Below are 19,402 nucleotides of genomic sequence, written 5' to 3' on the forward strand. Positions count from 1 at the left end.
AAAGAAAGAAAGAAAGAAAGAAAGAAAGAAAGAAAGAAAGAAAGAAAGAAAGAAAGAAAGAAAGAAAGAAAGAGGGAGAAAGAGAGAAAGAGAAAGAAAGAAAAAGAAAGAAAGAAAGAAAAAGCAATCTGATATTTCCTTCTTAAGACATTATAACACTTTCAGTTTTCTCCTGAAAGAGTGGCTAACTGTGAAAAATGAACAACAGAACAGTGGATAGTCACAAGCATGGAACTCTTGATAAAGTTTTCCAGGGAACTTCCCAAACACACATTTTTCAGCTTTTAATTAGAGCACTTTTAAAAAATATTATATGACGAAACAATAGAAAGGGCATCCCACAGATACATGGCAGTGGATGCTGGGTGTCTATTTTATTATTGTAGTGGAGACCCTTTCTGCTATTTGTTTCCTAAGGGGTTGTACGTTTTCCAAAGAGATAGAAGTCTAGATGTGGTCAGTCAAGCTCATTCTGGTGCCTGAGATTCCTACAGAGAAGAGATGACAGCCCACTAAGAACTTTGATCTCAGATTTTGGCTTTCATTCCCAAGTTCATATTGAAATTTATGTTACTTCAAGTTTTAAAGCACTTTGGGGAAAGAAATCCTCTAAAGAAAATAATAGATTGGTCTTTTTTTCTGTCATTTTTTCTGTTTAGTTTGTTGCTAGTTTTATTAATTTTCCCTTTAGAAAATGTTTCTTAAAATACTACATTTCATTCCAAAATAAAGCATTTTTTTTTTTCAGAATTTTAAGACTTTCTATAGTATTTTTTGAATTTGACCTCTTCAAATTTGTACCATTAGTGCAAAGTTTATATATGGTTTATTGTTGCTATTGTGATAGGCAATTTCAAAAGACTGCAGATCCATCTGGAATTGAGTCTAAAGATGGGGAAATATGCATATGCATTTAATGATTTAATTTTGCTCTGATCAGATGACTGTTGTTATTGCTGATACCAACTGTTTGACTGTTTGGTTCCTTTGTTTCTGGCAGCCAGAGACAGAAACTAGTTTATACCAGCTATCTTTCAAATTATGTTATATGTTTCCTGGTAAATCTTGAACCATTCTTGAGCATTAAACATATCTTATTACTAATTCCCAGAACTTGCAGATTTTCATGTGATTTATTTGAATTAATTGAAAACATATATAGTACCTTTTAGATAACATTCTAGAATTACTCCGTCTTCTTGCCCTTTTCACATTGAAACTCAGTATTATATGAAAGATATAACTGCATGAAACCATGATTCTAGTTTCAGAGTGAGAAACAAAACAAAACAAAAACCACATCAGTTGAAATATGTCTGAAAACAGTTGATATAGCAAAGCATTTGGAAAACATAAGGTAATGTTATCTGCTCTAGTACAGCTTTGCTTCAAATGGCAGGGTATAATTAATCTTCAAATCTTCTTTTTCTCATAAACTTCAATACCCGTGACTTTCTCCCTTCCTTCTCACATTTCTAAAAGACAAGGGAAGAAATATATGAGGGACCCAATATGATGTGCCATACTGGTAAGACAGTTCTGGCTTCATAGAAAACAAATTATCACACTTACATATTAGGAAAAAAGAAAGTGCACAGTTGACCTTCAGGGATGTATATGTCAGACTTTTTTTTTTTTTTTTTTTTTTTTCATAGTTTTCTTTATCTGAGAGTAGATACAGTAGAAACAAATTTATGCTGCCTACAAATGCATTTCTACCCATTCCTTTTAAATTTGTGACTCTGCAATCATTATTGTAGCAGCAAATTTTGATGTCACTTTGTAGTAGTATGGCTGTTGGTTTCATTGCTACTCTCAATAAAGAGAGCTAAATAACCTTTATTATTATTATTATTATATTTTATTTTTTTTCATGGAGTGTTCTTTATGGCCAGTCTTTATAATCTAAATCTGGTTACTACAGTGTTGATTTTATAATAAACAGCTACTAATATATAGAATGAATAATAATGATCCTGCATAGTCAAATGCAATTGCTTATTGATTAGCACAGCTCTTTTGTAAGGTTAATTCTGGATACTGTGAAGGGAAAATATGCTGCAATGGTATAGTTAAGATGGACAACATAATGTAACAATTTCAAATTACTAATTCATTCCTTAATTGTCTAGCCCAACATCTTAATGAATGTTGAGGAATGACTAATTTTAGTAATAGGAAAAAATAAAATCTGTAGAATAACTCATTGGCATACCCCTGACTCAATGTCCATATTTTTATATAAGGGTAATAAGAAAGCAATAATAGAGGAGTATGAGTGAAATAAAGTCTGTCTCCACGCTGACACAGAAGAAGTCATTGAATAATGCTACTGAATTTTTCATGAACATTTTTTGCCAGAAATTCTATTTCTAGATGACTCAGTGCAGCATACATGGAGACATGGAGAAAATCAAATCAGTTGCACAATGTGAAATTATGCCCAGATATTAAAGTAGAAGAATAACGCCAGTACTTTGACAAGTAAAATCCAAATTCTGAATGAAATATAACTATGCCTATAAAGCCAATGTTGCTAGATTACTAGTCTTTCAGCAGGAAAAATGCTTAAATCATGAGAGTTTATGCTCTGTGAGGATTTATTATATTGCATTGATTAATACCTTTCAATAGCTTTAGTTTTTTTCCCCACCTTTCCCCTCTAATGAATCACCCCTTATTTTACAAGAATCTATATTATTTATTTATTTATTTACTATTTTTTATTTATTTATTTTATTTTGGAACAGTTACATGCCTTTTAATTTTTTCAAGGATATGTTCCAAAATTTCCTGAAGCCAATGCAATCAGAAAGGAACAAAATTTGTTCCTTTCTGATCACTTGTGTAACGTGTTAGCTATCTGAAGTGCTTTCACAGCAATCTTTTGTTTACTGTTCTCCCTCATTTTGTATTAATAGCACCACTAAAATAAGGAATAAACCATGAGACAATTTTATGTTTCAGTTCTATAGGTACTTGATGGACTAATGTTTAATATGTTTCAAAAATATTTTAGTTACAGTTTTCCCTAGCTGGGAAATGCACCTCTATTTTTATAGAATGTATAGATTCCATATATGTAATATAATTGCATTTTACAATAAACTTATAAAAATTTGTTTTATTGTGCATTTGCCACTGTTAAGAAGATTGGGGTGGGCTGAAGGGGGAAAGAAAGGCTTGTGTTTTGTTTTGTTTGTTCTTTTTTTTTTTTTTTTTTTTTGATTTTTGGACACAATGAATTTTCTTATAAATAAAGACATGTGCTATCCAAAAGAGGGAGCCATAACATTGCACTATATATTTTCACTTTATGAGATGATGAAACTGCTTACATTCTTTTATTATTTTTTTCTTAAATGCTCCTGAAGAGGATGCTAGCTCTGAGGTTTTCATTATTGTCACTGTTTTAAAATGAAAAAGCAATATTCAGGAGTCAATAATGCATCCTAATAATTTCCTTTGAGCTCATTTAAAAGGTCATAATAAGTTAAATATGTTTAAACAAGAGAAAAACATCTTGTCATAAAGTTGGAGTCATGCCTCTTGTTCTTGATTCCATCAGGTGCTTATGTTCAAATTTAGAGACAAGTTTAATCTCTCTGTATTCATTTCCCACCTTACGAAATTGCATAAATAAATAAATAGATAAATAAATAAAACTATCAAAGAACAGAGATTGATGTAAGTATTTACAAAACACACTTTATTTCTTTGTCTATGAAGTAAGTGGGATGAGCATAAAATATTACTCTTTAGAACTGATGAGACACCTACTTCTGTGAAATCTTTGTTTGGAGGAACTCTGCTTATAAAGACATGACACGTGCTTTGGAAAGCAAGGACTAAATTGCCTGCATACCTGAAGAGCCAGTGAACAGGGATGTATCTGAAGGAGTGGAATATAAAGGCAAATAGAGCATTAAATAAAACCTGTTTTACTTTTGTAATTTCTTTAGTGTTCTCCTTGCCTCTTCCCCATAGTTGTGTGTACTGCATGTGCATGTGGACCTACAATACACCTCTATAAACCAATGCAAGGAGGACCTTCCTGCTATTTTTGGCAACAATGAGCATTGTTTAATACCTTTCTAATATTTTTGTACAAAAATATAGGTTTGATTCACCTGTTTGTTGTTGTTGTTGTTGTTGTTGTTGTTTGGTTTTTTTTTTACAAAACTTTCTCATGCTGGTTTGGATATGACCATATCGCATTATTAGGCAGCAATTTAGATGACAGAAAATAATGTTGGTACTGTAGACCTATTTTGTAAATGAGAAAAGAAGAGGCAAGTTAAAACCCTAAAGATGCAAGTTCAAATACAAATGCTTCATTTAAGGCCACATATGTTCAAATATGTGAAGGTGGTAAGGTACCAGAACATGTTGCCCGGAGAGGTTGTGGATGCCCCATCTCTGAAGTTGTTCAAGGCCAGGTTGGTTGGGGCTCTGATAATGTTATCTGGTGGTAGATTTCCCTGCCAATGGCAGGGAGGGTGGAACTGGATGATTTTTAAGGTCCCTTCCAACCAAAACCTTTCTATGATTCTGGAATTCTATATATGAAGATATATACTCAGCTTATGTGTGTATACATACTGAAACTTCTATGAAATGTTTATTTTTTTTTCTTTAATTTCTTCTTCTATCTTCTTTCTTACTCCTACGTAATATTAAATATAATAGCCTACATATAGGATGCAATCTAAACTATGATCATTTTCTATTTTCAATTAAATAGATGTTTAGTAAATAAAGTAGAGGCGAGTGTAGGTAGGAAGAGAGGAAAGACGACGAGAGGATACAAACACTTGAGAATAAAAAGCTGCAGGAAAGCAGGATGAGTGTTCTTCAGAGGAGAAGAGCTAGATAAGTTAAAGGTTAAATGTGAATGTCCCATTCATAGCATATATTTGTTAGATAAAATTTGGCTGCCCTCTAGAATCACTGTTTTCTGTTATTGAGTTCTAGAAATATATATGATTTTTTTTTTTTTTTTTTTTTTTTTTTTTTTTTTCTTATGTATTCCATCAGGTTTAAATATTAAATTAGATTTATAAATGTTCATCAACTTTGAAAATTGTATATTTTCCCCTGGTTCTATTGCTTCATTTTTTTTTTTTTTGAGATCCACTTACATTTTTTTTCCCTAAGTGTTTCTTCACTGTAGACGTATGTAATTGTATCACTTTCTTTATGTGTTTTAAAGGCCTCTCCTGCTTTTTGTGGAACTTCAGATACACAGGTCTGGGAATAAGTATTAATCACAGAAAACGGAATTTGCCATAGTGGTATCTGAAGCCACTAATTGTTTTTTTTTTCTGCAATATAGATAAGTTTTAGGAAAACTCCTATGTTACTGATATTATGATAAATTTTAAAAGTGGTTACAGTGCAAAGTAGAGAAGGACTGCAGATTTTTTTTGAGAAAATCAATTAACTAAATAAAGCATAACAGAATAAACATTCAATTTTTTTCCGTCTCAGTCCTTAAAATAGTTTAACTGCATAATGCATCTAAGCAGTTGCTTCTTCCCTCTGAAACTCTTTAGAAAGTTTTTGGAGTTTTTGCTTATTTCCTTTACCACATAAGGTCAGTTCATCCTGTGATGTGACTTGTAGGGACAGCTTCTGACTTGCCTTCCCCAAAATTTTTTTTAACAAAACACTTGAACTCAGAACTTGAACCCTCCCAAGAATTTGCTCCAACAAAATATTTGGACTCAAAACTTGAAAAAAAATATAAGATTATTTGTAGCTGTTTATGTTTAGCAAATTATTATTTGCTGTGTTATTTACCATCCATAATTTGCTCTCATTACAAATATTATTCAAAATTCATTGTAAAAGGTAACTTCTTTTGTTGGAATATTTAAAAAAATGTTTTCTTCAGTTTTAACATCATTTTTTCATGAGTGTCTATTATATAGCCTCACAATATGTAAACCACTTTCCACTTCACTTCTGTTGTGACATTCTATGCTCTAGTAGTCATAATGAAACAAATAAAAAGAGTTTGATTTATTCCTTAAATTACTGGTGGCTAAAAAACATTTTTTTTTTTTTTTCATAACTTCCAAATCACCCCCCCCATTTATGTTATAATGAAAGTTTTTAATTTTCACAGAAGATAATTTCATTACATTAAAAATTGTTATCAACTGCCAATAAGTTATTGTAAAAGAAATGGTGAACTAGAGGTTAAACCTATTTCTTGACTTTTAACTTTCCCTTATGGTTTTGATGAATAAATAGTAAAACACAATTAATAAAACCAGCTTGTAAGTGTTGAAATGATACTATGTTGAAATATAATGTGTAAATCTTATATTTGATGTGACTTCCTTGAATGGAATTAAAAGTACAAATGCTTACGCCAGCCATATTTTTATTTTCTGTTTGAAAATATGCTCCTTTTTTTTTTTTTTTTTTTTTTTTCTTTTTTTCCATTTATGTTCACCAAAGTTCTTTTATGTGCCATCAGGCTTATTCTGAATATTCTATTGCCAAGTCAAAAACATCTGTAATATTTTCAATGTATTGTTTTGCTATAATCATGTAAGTCCTCTGCTATACACTAAATTGAAATTCATATTTAATTGCTGTTTGTTTTAAAGACAGATTATATCTACGCCTGTACAAATAAATAAATAAATAAATAAATTTTTTTAAAAGTGGTCAATAGGAATTTATTTAGTTACTTATTAGCTGGAATTCCTATTTTCTGGTAATTTCTCTATGTCACATACTACTATATATATTTTTTTTTTCTTTCTGAAAGCCAATGTATTCTAGATTTTTCTAATGTGTTTTTTTCAGTAGCAACATTATTTTTGCATGTATTCAAAATTTTATTTACATTCCCTCCATCCATTTATTCCCTCCATCACTTACCCAGAATATTCTTTAAATAAGCAATCAAACTTTGTAGGGGTAGAGTTTTGTTTTTATTTTTTTTTTTCTCTTTCATGAATGCTCTATATTTGCTCTAGTGTACATAATGTTTGTTTGTTTATCTTTTTTTTGCTTTTCTAGTCTTCATAGGAAATTTTAGAAGTTTGAATTTTTAGGTCACATTCTATATCAATTTAAAAATTCTGCTAAGCTCTGTCACATTTCTGTAATTTTCCAGAAGTTTTTTTAGGCTCTATCCACCTAGAGTCTCTATCTTTTAATGAAATTTGCTTTAATGATACACACATTATAATGCCTAGAGAAGCAATAGCTTCTCTAGCAGGTGTATACATCTGTTTTTGATTTATTTTATTTTATTTTTTAAGTAAAAAATTGTTAGTCCTTTGTATAATTTTAAAATCTGTATTGAATGTTTACTTACTGTTCTTTTTTTTTTTTTTTTTTGGTGCTCAGATAAAACTGTTTAGTTTATCTAATAAAGACATTTATGCACAATATTTTCACAATCTTGTATTTGTACCATTTTAAGCCATACTGAAATTATATTTCAATCTCATTTTAAAGGTTGAACAAGCTGTAATTTCAATTTCTTTCCCAATCTGTGCAGAAAAAAAAAAAAAAAAAAAAAAAAAAAAAAAAAAAACCTGTCTGGATTTTCCTCTACATTTGTACTCTGATGTATATCAGAAATCAGTACTTGGTAGCATTTTGCAATACAATTTCCTCTGATATTTACATTGCAAGGAGTGTGGAGTTATTCCACTTATTTGCTTGAGTCATGACGCCTGATGCTGGAGATAATACATTTTTAAAAAATAATCGTCCAAGTCAGTTTTTTTTTTCTTTTTTTACATATCTTATTTACATTGTACATGTATGTTGTCGTATATTATGTATCTACACCCATTATGTCCACATGCATGTTATACACATGTGATTCAGTGCACATACCAACTGTAGAGAAAGAGTGTGATGGGGCTGGAAAGGAAAACTGTTATCACTTAACATTATTCCTGATTACAGAATGGTTGACCATTTTTCCCCTAGCTCATTTGCTAGATATAATCCAGCTTGCAAACTCTGGTGTGGATCAGGTACTTTAGGTGTTCATACACAAATGTGCAACTGTGTGGTAAATTCTGCTCTTTCTGGCCCTCTGCAATTATCAGGTCCTCTGCTCTGCTCAGTAATGGCCATGACACTGTTTTGTCCCTTTATAAAGATTGGATCTAAATATTACTCATGTTCATGGTAACAGTAATCTAAACTGAGTTGAGCCTTCTGCGAAGACTGTGTGCACTTCTGTTGTTTACTTGCAGCTTACACTTAACAGCTTTCACAAAACACTTTGAAATGCTTTGTTGTAATTGCTGACTGTTAATTGGCAAATTCCAAAGGGCACCACATGAATACCAATTTACTTGCTCACTTATATGACACTGACCTTCCAGTTCACAGTAAAATGGAACCATCTTACAAAAACAAGTGCTCAATGTGATTTGGAATGAGGGGAAGGGTCTTTACCTACTCTTGCTAAAACACTCTGTCTCCAGAGCAAAGGGAATGGACTTTTTCACTGACACATCACCCCATGGTGTAGAGTACCACCTTTTTTTCCACAGTTCCCTCAGAATGGAGCACCATTCAGAAGCCCCTGCCCACTCCACTCTCCATTCCTTTCTACAAATTTCCAAGTCTCTTTGACCCCATGAAAATCAATAGCCAGCCAACCCAAATCACAGCAAGGACACAGCAAAGCCAGGTGTTACAGAAGGCAGTGAGAGAAGGCCCTAGAGAGGGGCACAGAGTATGAGAAGAGATAAATGTTGGAAATGTCATAATACCACTGCAATTTTTCAGGTAGTTTTGGTAATTAGCATCATGTAGATTAAGATTCTACTGGGATCCTGAGGTACTCCTCATCCCTAGTAGAAGAAATCGTAATGCACCTAACTCTCACTAGTAAGTCAACTTCAACTTTTTGCTTACACGTATTTGTCTCCATAAATATATATATATATATATACGTAAGTAGAGCATATGTATGTTCTTGCATCTAAATACTGGCTTTCATGTTGATTATGTCTGAATTTCTTTCACATGTAATTTCATAGAACTGCAAAAAATAAACCAAATTAACACAAATACTTCATATTAAAATCTGAGTGAGATAAACTCTGAGCATTAACACCTATTCCTAACATTAAGTAATATGGCTGATATGGCTGGCAAAGTATTAAGATTTATCAATTCTCAGACACAACAGTTTTGCATACCATATGGTAATATTCCATTTCTTGGGGGGGGGGGGGGGGGGGGAAGCAATTTATGCTACCTCTAAAGATGAACTCCACCATAGTTATAGGGCAAATAACTCTTCTTCATTTAAGGATAAGTACAGGGATAGGTACTGTTTGTCACCCACACCTGAGAAAACAATTGCTTGTAAATGGAGATGGTAGTTACATACTATGACAATCTTTTTTATTTAAACCTTAACGCCGACAGTTTTGTATTTTATCAATAGGATAAGAAATACTGTCATATTTCACTTAGTGTGCCTCAAAATTAACCAGTGTAGACTACATGGAAAGGTAATAGAGCATGTCTGTATCTTCCTTGTTCCCTTCAGATACTCAACAGTGGCCACTGTTGCAGAAACTTCTGCTTAAAATGATCATCACTTGACCTGTGAATTAGCAGGATAAAGTTAAAACTCGAGAGCAAAAAAAGTAAAGTAGTAACAAAAAATCAACTTTGCAGCATTTGCATTATAGAAGGGCATTTAAATGAAAGTTAACAGAAATACTGTTTTGTCTACCTTGGGTCTGATCATTTAGATAAACATGAAGTAAGGCTGAAAACTGCAGTGTAGCAGCAAGATTCCCAGTTTCCCAGATGACTATCCCTTGAGGTAAGAAACAGTGAGACAAGCTGAAAATCTCATTTTGAAATAGTCACCTAAATTTTCTGTAGGTAGGAATTTTAGAGTAAAAATAGATACCTCACTGAAGGTAACCAGTTATGCTACATCAGTGTAGGTGGTTTAGTTATCACTTCCTGTTCCAGGGAATTATGGCCTCAATATAAAGTTATTGACTGAAGTAGAAATTCTTTATCCTTTCAAGATTTTCCTTCTGGAGAGTGTAGGTAAAGCAGCTGTTTCACTGTGATTTCCTCTGATATTTACCAGTCTAGATGTGTTTAAGTACACAAACATGAAATGACCTGCTAAGCTCTCACTCTGTTGGGTTTACGTGGCAAGGTTTTGGTAGTCCAGGTGCTGCAGGGGTGGCCTCTGTGAGCAGAGTCCAGCAGCTGCCAAGACCCCTGCAGACCCCAAGGTAAGTTCAGAAGGAGGGCAGAAGCAGGAGTTCTTCTGTGGCCTGTGGAGAGGCCCATGGTGGAACAGGCTGAGCACCTGATCTCTATGCTACAGCCAGTAGAGGAGCCCCTCATGGAATAAGGAAAGAGAGTGACCATGAAGGAGCAGCAGACGACAAAGTGCAAAATGCAACTCCTATCCCCCATTCCCCTGTGCTGCTCAGGGGAGGGCATAGAAGAGAGTGGATGAGGGGGAGAAGGTGTTCTTAATTTGCATTTAGTTTCTCAGTGCTCCAGTCTGTTATTAATAGGCAATAAATCATAGTAATTGCCCTAATTTGAGTCTGTTTTGCCCGTGACTGTAATTGGTCAGCAATCTTCCTATCTTTATCTCAACCCTTGAGCCCTTTTCATCATATTTTCTCCCCCTCTTCCTTTGAGGAGAGGGACTGAGAGTGTGATTGTGGTGGTTTAGCTGCCCACCAGGGTACTAGCACCATGCTCGCCAATCCAGAGCATATAAGCATTTTACCTCACCTGCTATTCGGTAGAATCTATTCCACCTTACAATGCAAGTACATGTGGGCTTCATGACACTGATAGTATGCACGTAAACAATATGTCTATATCTAAGTCTATATGAATGCTGATATCATCACAGACATATATAGAGACATACGTATGTAGATCTTGATATCAACAGAGATATATAGATATACATACGCATATATATGTGCATGTGCTTTCACAAGTAATGAAATTTCAGTATTTATTTATTGCCACCTAAATTCACAGTCTGACTGGCATGAAATTTAATTTGTGCTAATCAACTTGAGGTGAAGGAGGCAGAAAATTAATACAAATCATTTATTTTTCATTCTACACCAGTGTTCCCTAAGTTATGGTCCTTAAAAGCATGTATTTGCAGATTTCAGCTCTCCTTCTGTACAAATTAATTATTTTGATCCTGTTGGCACAGAAAGCATATAGACAAGCTACAGTATTCAACAACAGTTCATTTTGGTCTTGTCTGTGGTGTAGCAGCCCACAGTGTGGCATTTAAAACGTACTCGAATCAAGTAATCCAAAACTTTATGCTGATTTATACAAATCTTTATACAGCTCCAGATTAAGGAATTCTCTCATGTAACTTTGAAGTGGGGGGCTTTCTTCTTTCTTTCTCCAGAGAACTGATGATTCTTTATATCAAGATGGCAGGTTTCCTTTTAGTGACTTTGGGCATATTCCTTAACACTCACATGTGGTTGCTACAATTACTGTCATGGTTTTTAATGTCTGAGACTCCCATCTGTAGATCCTAGGAAAGTGCCCAGTGATATAAACAAGGCATAGCTGCTGTTTCAAACTACCTGTGCTTTCATAAAAATATCACTTAGGTTGCTCTGAGTTTATATAATTGTCTGACTCTCAAAAGCAGTGACACTCTTTTTGAATAGAAGTTAAGATCCTCTTTATATTATGAGACCTTAACCCTTTGCTGGTTAGTGCTTAAGTCTCAATTTAGCCCTGCTCAAGGCTCCAAGAGTGAGCATCTGCTACTCCTAGTGTGCTGCACATACAGATATGTGCAGAAACTACACAAGAGATTTCTGGTTTTATCTGCAATTTCTAGGAAATATTTAGACATATTTTCTTTGAAATCGTCATTCAAATATCACTTGCCATTAATGAATACATCTCTTGAATAGTCAAATGGTCTTGTGTCTGTGTATAGCAGTGCAGTTCAATATTTAAATGTTTAGTAAATGTAATCCTTACATGTTGTTTTTAAAAATCTATCTATTGTACATGCAGTTTTTTAGTTTTGGAAAAGCATTATGAACTAAAATCTGAATATTCTGTGGACAGAAAAAACTTGGAGGACTTTATATTTCTGAGACATTTTTATCTGTGGAACTATATTATATTTCTTCTAGCAGTGCTAATAGGTATGCATCTGGATGAGCAACAACATTAAGCACACGCCTTATCCATTACATGTTAGATTCAACTTTTTCAGGTCTATGTCAAACAGCATGAATAAGTGTCTTTTATTTTACTTTTTTTTTTCAAAAAAAAAAAAAGACAAAAAAAAAAAAAAAACATTGTGCAGTCTAGCCACTTCTAACTTATTCCCTTTTTGATTTCCAGTGCACTTTTTTTTTTTTTTTTTTTTTTTTTCCCCACTTTTCTGAATGCAAACTTTAAGGAAAAGTTCTCAAACAGTAATTGTTTGATGACTTGTAACATAAAGCAGCTGTAGGGGGTTTCTGGAGAGTTTCTTCTCTTTAACTGTCTAAAAAATAAAATAAAAAAGTATCCTGAAGTACATTAAATACATGACTAATACTTCTGTTTTGAAAGTTGTGTTTTTTGCTGCAGGTTTATCTTCACGAGTAGGGAGGATTTATCACTAGGATTATGAATGGAAGAGCTGGCAGCATCACAATGTTGGATTATATTGAAATGCGACCTATGTTTGTATAACATTGCAAAACTTGCAACTTGAAGTCATATGTAAGTTCTCAGCCTTGATACAATTGCTACTAATTCTACTGCTATTAGTATTGCTATTGCTACTACTACTACTAATAATAGAACAATATTGTCAGTATCATACTGTGAAATATGATTTACTTAATAAATCACAAACTTTGATTAAAATCCTATTTGGAATTTTAGTATTTATCTCAATACGTAAAGAAGTTCCATATCTTTGAAAGAAAATGAAAAGAGAAATTTATTTTCTTTAGAAACACAAAGGGTTTTTACTTAGTGTTTACCTCTTGGAAAGATATAAATGCAATCCAAAAATATGTTTTGGTTGGGAAATAAGGCATATATCACACAAATTTAAAACCACTAGGTTTTAAAGGTTTAACTCATCTTCTCATAAACCATGGGATGCAGATAACAGCAAAGAAAGAAGAGTCTATATTAATTTTAAGATATATTTCCATTTTTCAATAAGTCTGAATTCTCATTACAGGTAAATTTTTCTTTATGTTTGGGAAGCAAATGTAAGGATTACTGCAAATCTTGCAGGAAATAAGAAAATATTTTCTGTAATGTAATATTCCTATTTTTACTCTGAGGAAAATATAAATTTTTATCAGATAGAATCATTATGAAAACACAGATTCAGCACTCTGAGTTAGGGAAATAAACAAAAGTTATTTCACTGACTTTGGTGGGACTAGTCTTATGTTACTCATTCTGAATAAGGACTGCAGAACCTGGTACAAGCACAAAGAGTTCTCCAGACAAATAATTTAGGCAACTACAAGGATTATTTTTAAATGCTTTTTTGCCTCTGTTTTTGTTTTTGTTTTCTGTTCCTACAAAAACAGAATAATTTCCATGAGATTTCCCACAATCTGCACCCATGCTTTAAAAAACAGGGTAAAAGAAAGAATGTGTTTCCAATAGTTTCCTATTGCAAAACTTGATATCTGATTCCATTATTATAAAGAATTATGATAAAGAATAATGTAAATAACATGAAAGTATTCTGATAAAGGATAATGCAAGTAAGCAACAAATTTCAACCAGAAACTTGAACTGCAAGCTCAAGTAAACTGATTTTAATCTACTGGTTTCTTTAATCTTTTATCGTTCTTCGTATAATTTGCCTGAATTATGTTTGGATTTATATATATGTATATAAATGAGTCTTCAGGTATATATATATATATATTCATATATATGAAAAAATCTGTTCATGAGCTGGGGTTATTCTGATTTGTTAAATTTGGATACAAGCAGTTTACTGATATCCTCAAATCACATAAAACCTATAACTTTTGGATTTAAATATGTTAATTTTAAATTGTACTGTGCCTATTTTTTTTTTTTTTTTTTCAAAATAGAAGTAGTGAGATTAACTTTCCCCTTCTCCTGAGCTCACACTGTTTTTACTTTACCTCTGTCATCCCATCAGGAGAAAATATTGAATGACGGGATACAGACAAAAAAAAAAAGAACAACTATGTCAGTAAGATCTTGATCTGAAGATGTTAGATCATTATACTTTTTAAATTTCCTTTATTGAATAATCTTATCCAATGTGATGTTTTATTGAATTATTTTTTGAGAGGTGTCAAAATTCTGCACTTATGCTTATCAATGTAACTGATCATTATTTTCTGAAATTAATGGATAAATCTATATATTGCTAGATACAATGTGTGCATGAATTATTAATTGCCTCCAATGGAACAATTAAAGAATACGCAAACTGAGATCGTCTCCTTAGAAAATCGGTGTGTAGTTTTTCTGATAATGATGAAAAGGCCTGCTGTTTCCATCCCCAAACAAACAAACAGAAAAGAATTATCCACAATTTTCTCTATTTCACTGAATCTTTTGTTAGGTATCATTTATAAAGAACATGTTTTGATTTTGGAAAAGCAATTTAGGAGCTCATTCTCAACATATTATATACAGTGGGAAAACAATTTCAGTATTTCTTGGAAAATTGGGGTCTCCGTACAATGACAAGCATGGCCCAACACTCTAATATTCTTTCATGCAAAATTTTCACAAAGCTGTGGTTATTTCCCTTAACTAGGGTTTGTGAGCTTAGAGAAGCCTGAATAACATTTAATGCCTAGAAAATTTATACTTACATAAACCTCCCTGACATTTGCATTTTCATGTCAGGAGATTCTAAAATCAGAGAAATATTTGTGTGAGACAGGGAAAACTAAATCTAATATGATGCTGTCTTCATGTTATTTTTACTCTTACTACTAAAAGGTATTAAATTTAAATATAGAAATTTGCTTTTAAAAGGAAAAGAAATACACTGGCCATTACTTCAGGCATTCCATTTTGCAGTTGCAGAAATATATTTCCAAAGAAAAAATAAAGGCTGTTTGTAGTATTATTTAAGTATTCCAGGCACATTTATTTTCATGCATATCGGTGTACTCATGTATGACTGGGAAAGCAGAGGCCCGCTTCCAGCCCTGGCTCTGCCATGGAGCTGCTGAGAGTGATTCACCTGAACCCTGTGTGCAGCAGTCTCTGTTTATGGGATGAAGACAATACCACCCATCTCCCTTTCTGAGATTGGGGAATGAAGGTTAGAAATATCACGCTTCGGATTTTTTATTTTCTATAATTACACTGTATACTATGCATTCAAAAATTATTTCTTTCTGAAACATTGTCATTTTAGAGCTTTCTTATAAGCTGCGGTATATACACAGTATTAGTCTTTTTGTCCCTGAAGTTAGGAAAAACATTTTCCTTCAAGTAAAGCATGCCTAGTTTTGCTGTTGTAAACACATATTGCAATCTGGTCAAGAGTGGTCCATCCTGTTCAGTCATGGCAGGCAAGTAGGCCTCCATGCCACTGGATGTTTTATCACAATCGGTTGCTGAAAAATAGCAGAGTAACTTGCCTTTTGCCACTCAGCGATTTACTATCGCTTTTATCATTTAAAACACAAAAGGAAAAAGTTATTTAAAAGCCCTTTTAGCAAAATTTGGGATTTATTCCCACAAATGACTTTTCAGAAACTCTCTCACTTGCATACTGAATGCAGTTAGCTTTCACTCAGACATCCCTATTCATGTTCAAATATTTGTGCTTCTGCAGATAACATTTGCATGTAACACCTGCTGCAAGCCTTAGAAATTCAGAAGGCTTTCTGATATGAGTGGGAGAGGCATTTTTGTCTAGGCTTTTGCTCCAGTTGCCTTCCACAGTTAAATATCACTGACTGCACAAAAGGAAACTATAAAATTATATGTATGATATTTTCTTATATCCAAGCCTGTGTAGTCCAGTTTTGTTGCAAACATAAGATTTGTGCAGGAATCAGGAGATGTTTTAAACAGTGTTCATTACTGAGTTTTGATTTCCTGTAAGGTCTTGCTGCATTTCCAGAAGAGTTCACAACATTAGGAGAAGATGGGGGGAAAGGATAATATTTCAGTTCATATGTAAAAATAGATAAAAGATTGTGTATGCGATTTACTCTATAATATTCTACAAACTCTTAAGTAATAATTGTTCCTTCATGCATCCTGTTATTGTCAATCTTTGGACAGCATCAGGAGACATCCATCTACCTTGCTTTATCTCCTGAACAAACTTGTCCTCGAAAGAAATTGAGTCCTGTTACTTTTGACCTCTACCTCTCAATGCTTTTGCCACCAGATTCTCTGCAAACCATCTTGTAGAGTTTCAGAAACCATTTCCTGGTGCCAGGACATAAACGACTGTCAGAATTCAGTTGTGTAGTTCTTTCTACAACATCATGGGTAATAACATTTAAACTGGTGTATTTAAAATACTGTATTTTGTTTGGTGGATAAGCTGGGTAATGAAATCATCCTCATTGGCTGATTCAATGATCAGAGTGCTTCCCTGCCAACCCATACACTTTGCTGGGTGCAACATCCTTGCAGAGCAGCAGCCAGTTGAGATCCCCAAAATGAGCGAAGTGAGCTGCTGTCTGGAGGGGAGGACAGCTTTTTGGAATGACCACTTCTGCAAACAAGTATGAAAATGGTGAAAACATGAAGCACTCTGAACATGGATCTGCACCAAACATATTGCAGGGCTGTTTCAATCCACAGTTTCTCTCCAAACTTCTTTTTGTATTTAGGTCATACACACTAGATACTTATGCAACAAAATTGATTGTAACAAAGAATCTGAAATGAAATATTCTACTTTGCTCACACAAGCATATGAAAAACTTTGATTGCTGAAATCTCCCCATCAAGACGAAAAAGACTTGACAACTTTTTGGGGTAAAACTTTAGTGTCTACTAACAAACTAAAGTATTTCCAGATTTATAATTAATCTTATTTATCTAACTTAAAATAATAATAATAATAAAAAGATTTATTTGTCCCATAGGCATTTGATTATATAATAAGATCTTGTAAAATTTTATATCTTTGTTAACAGAAAATTTCATTATCTGTCAGCATATTTAATGTTATCTTAAATTCATATTATTACATAGTGATGGTAAAATTACAGGACAATATATTTTATCTGTAAAATTGACAGATAGCAGTAAGACTGTATTACAGCCTAACGTAGTTCTAAAGAGTTTACAATAATCATAGAAAAAATATAACATGAGACATCTAAATATTTAATTAGCCCATTCTCACTTTTTGGAACACACATTAAATGTGCAAAATGACTTAGAAACTGATATTTGAAGAGCAGCCATTACCAAGTATTATCATTACCATCAATATTATTTATTAAACAACACATTTGATACCATTAGCAAAATTATTGTAAGTATTACACTTGTCTTTTTATCTGTATTTGTCCTTATCATGAGAAACTAGTGCAATACTCAACAACGGAGCACAAACCTGCTGTGATTTGAGCAAAATATTAGTTTTGTCATTGACTGTAATCAGAACAAGACTGATACACTGATTGTAAATTTGTCTCCTGCAAGTGAAAAGTATCCTAACCAAACTACCATTCTATTATTCTGACCTGCTACTTAAATCTGTTTGTGAGAGGGCAAGTGGCTACTGTATGCACTTTGCTATACAATTGCAAGGGATATTGATTTCTTTATAGTTCATATGCATCATTCTTTGTTTGAAGCACCTCTGCTCAGTGAAATTGAATGGATGTGACTGCCTGTTTCTTGCATATGGAAAGAAAAAGCAAAATGGCATTCACTGGGCAATTGCTTTTTGCTGGATACTTCAAAATCAAGTGGTCAGTTTGGCCTTTATGCTTTCTGCCTTGCTTTCTGTGCTACTCTCTGTAGCCTGGTAAGGCACTTCTGGAAAACACCCTTATACTTTTAGCCTGTTGACTTTGACTTACTGTGCTGAATATCCAGAGGAACACCTGCCCCAGCTCTCAATCTTTCTGAACCTTGAGCTTTCCCCTTGACCTGACACATACAAAAATACTACAAAAATACTAATTTCTCTACCACTATAGGAAAAGAGAAAAAAAAAAAAAAAAGAAAAGAAAAGAAAAAAAAGGCACAAGTACTTCATTCTTATTAATAGTAAAAGTCTCTTCATCCTTCTTAACTGGGTTTGCTTTGATTACATGTTTTTAACAAAAACAGATTTGAAAGACAGAAAAGGACTACAGTTTCCATCTGGACAGGTGAACACCACCCCCCCCCAAAAAAAAAAAAAAAAAAATTGTTGTATTGTACAACTATATACAGTTGTATTGCAGTAAAAAACTAGATGAAAGTAACACTATCTAACAGCGTTGACACATAGCATGCATATTGATAGATTTCTATGTACAAGCAGTTGTAATATAAACAGCAAGAGAAGTTTAGATTTCAGTAATCCAGTATGATTATTTTAATTCCTTTCTCAAAAGTGCTCTTCTGACCCTCCCCCCAACCTCCTCCCTGAAAAAAGTATCTGTAAAGTGTTATTAATCTCTTGGCCATTTTGAAGAAAAACATTTTTTTGTTATTATTATTTTTATTTTTATTTTTTTTCTGCCAGCAATTTCTCTGCTAGGGAAAGTTAATCTACTCACCGTGTCTGCCAGCGTGAGCCTGTCTCTGTCCGTTCAGTGCTGCTTCTCTACCTGCCTCCTCCGTTCTGCCTCGTACTGTATCTCCAGCGCTGTGTGTGCTTGCATCTAACTGAGGCTGCCTCTCTCTCAGCATCACTTTTAACTCAGGCAGGCAGGGAGCTGAAGCCAAAGGGACTCTCTATCTGATTGGTTTTCATTCAGTGCCCCTGATTAATAAGAAACGTCCCTCACTGAGAGAGATGTTGCTGCTATACAGCCGCAGTGCTGAAGAAGAGGAGGTTTGGGGCTTGGGGTGGGGGGGAAGGGGGGGACCAGCTAGCCATACAGTGATTTGCAAGTGAATGCAGTGGGAGGGTTCAGAGAGGAGGGCTTTGTTAAGGACCCTCTTATTAACTGAGACTTAAATACAGAGACTCATGCTACTAGCTCAGTTTGATCTGTTTTCTGTTTTAATAATGAGGAGAAAGTCATGCCTATAACCTGTGAATTAACTGGAGAAAAGATTTACCCTAATTATCTACACCAGCAGTTCAGTGGCATCATAGTGAAAAGTGATTTGAAGTTGAAAGAAAGCACAGTGGAGGAGATTTCCCCTTGTACTAAATAGGTTTACAACACCAGTATCACTTACAGTTGTTGATAACGAT

At 33.6% G+C, this 19,402-nt stretch overlaps 1 protein-coding gene across 2 annotated transcripts in view; it reads right to left on the minus strand.

Annotated features, from left to right (window-relative positions):
* Nucleotides 1-19,038, minus strand: part of CDH9 (cadherin 9) — a 101,491-nt gene extending 82,453 nt beyond the window's left edge. The window contains exon 1 of one of the 2 annotated variants that reach the window (XM_035318095.1): nucleotides 18,756-19,038. The gene's annotated coding sequence lies outside the window, so the exon portion shown is untranslated. The remainder of the gene's footprint in view (nucleotides 1-18,755) is intronic. The other variant, XM_035318094.1, reaches the window with a different exon arrangement.
* Nucleotides 19,039-19,402: the final 364 nt, after the last annotated feature.

This window comes from Oxyura jamaicensis, chromosome 2, assembly GCF_011077185.1.
Source record: "Oxyura jamaicensis isolate SHBP4307 breed ruddy duck chromosome 2, BPBGC_Ojam_1.0, whole genome shotgun sequence".
NCBI lineage: Eukaryota > Metazoa > Chordata > Aves > Anseriformes > Anatidae > Oxyura > Oxyura jamaicensis.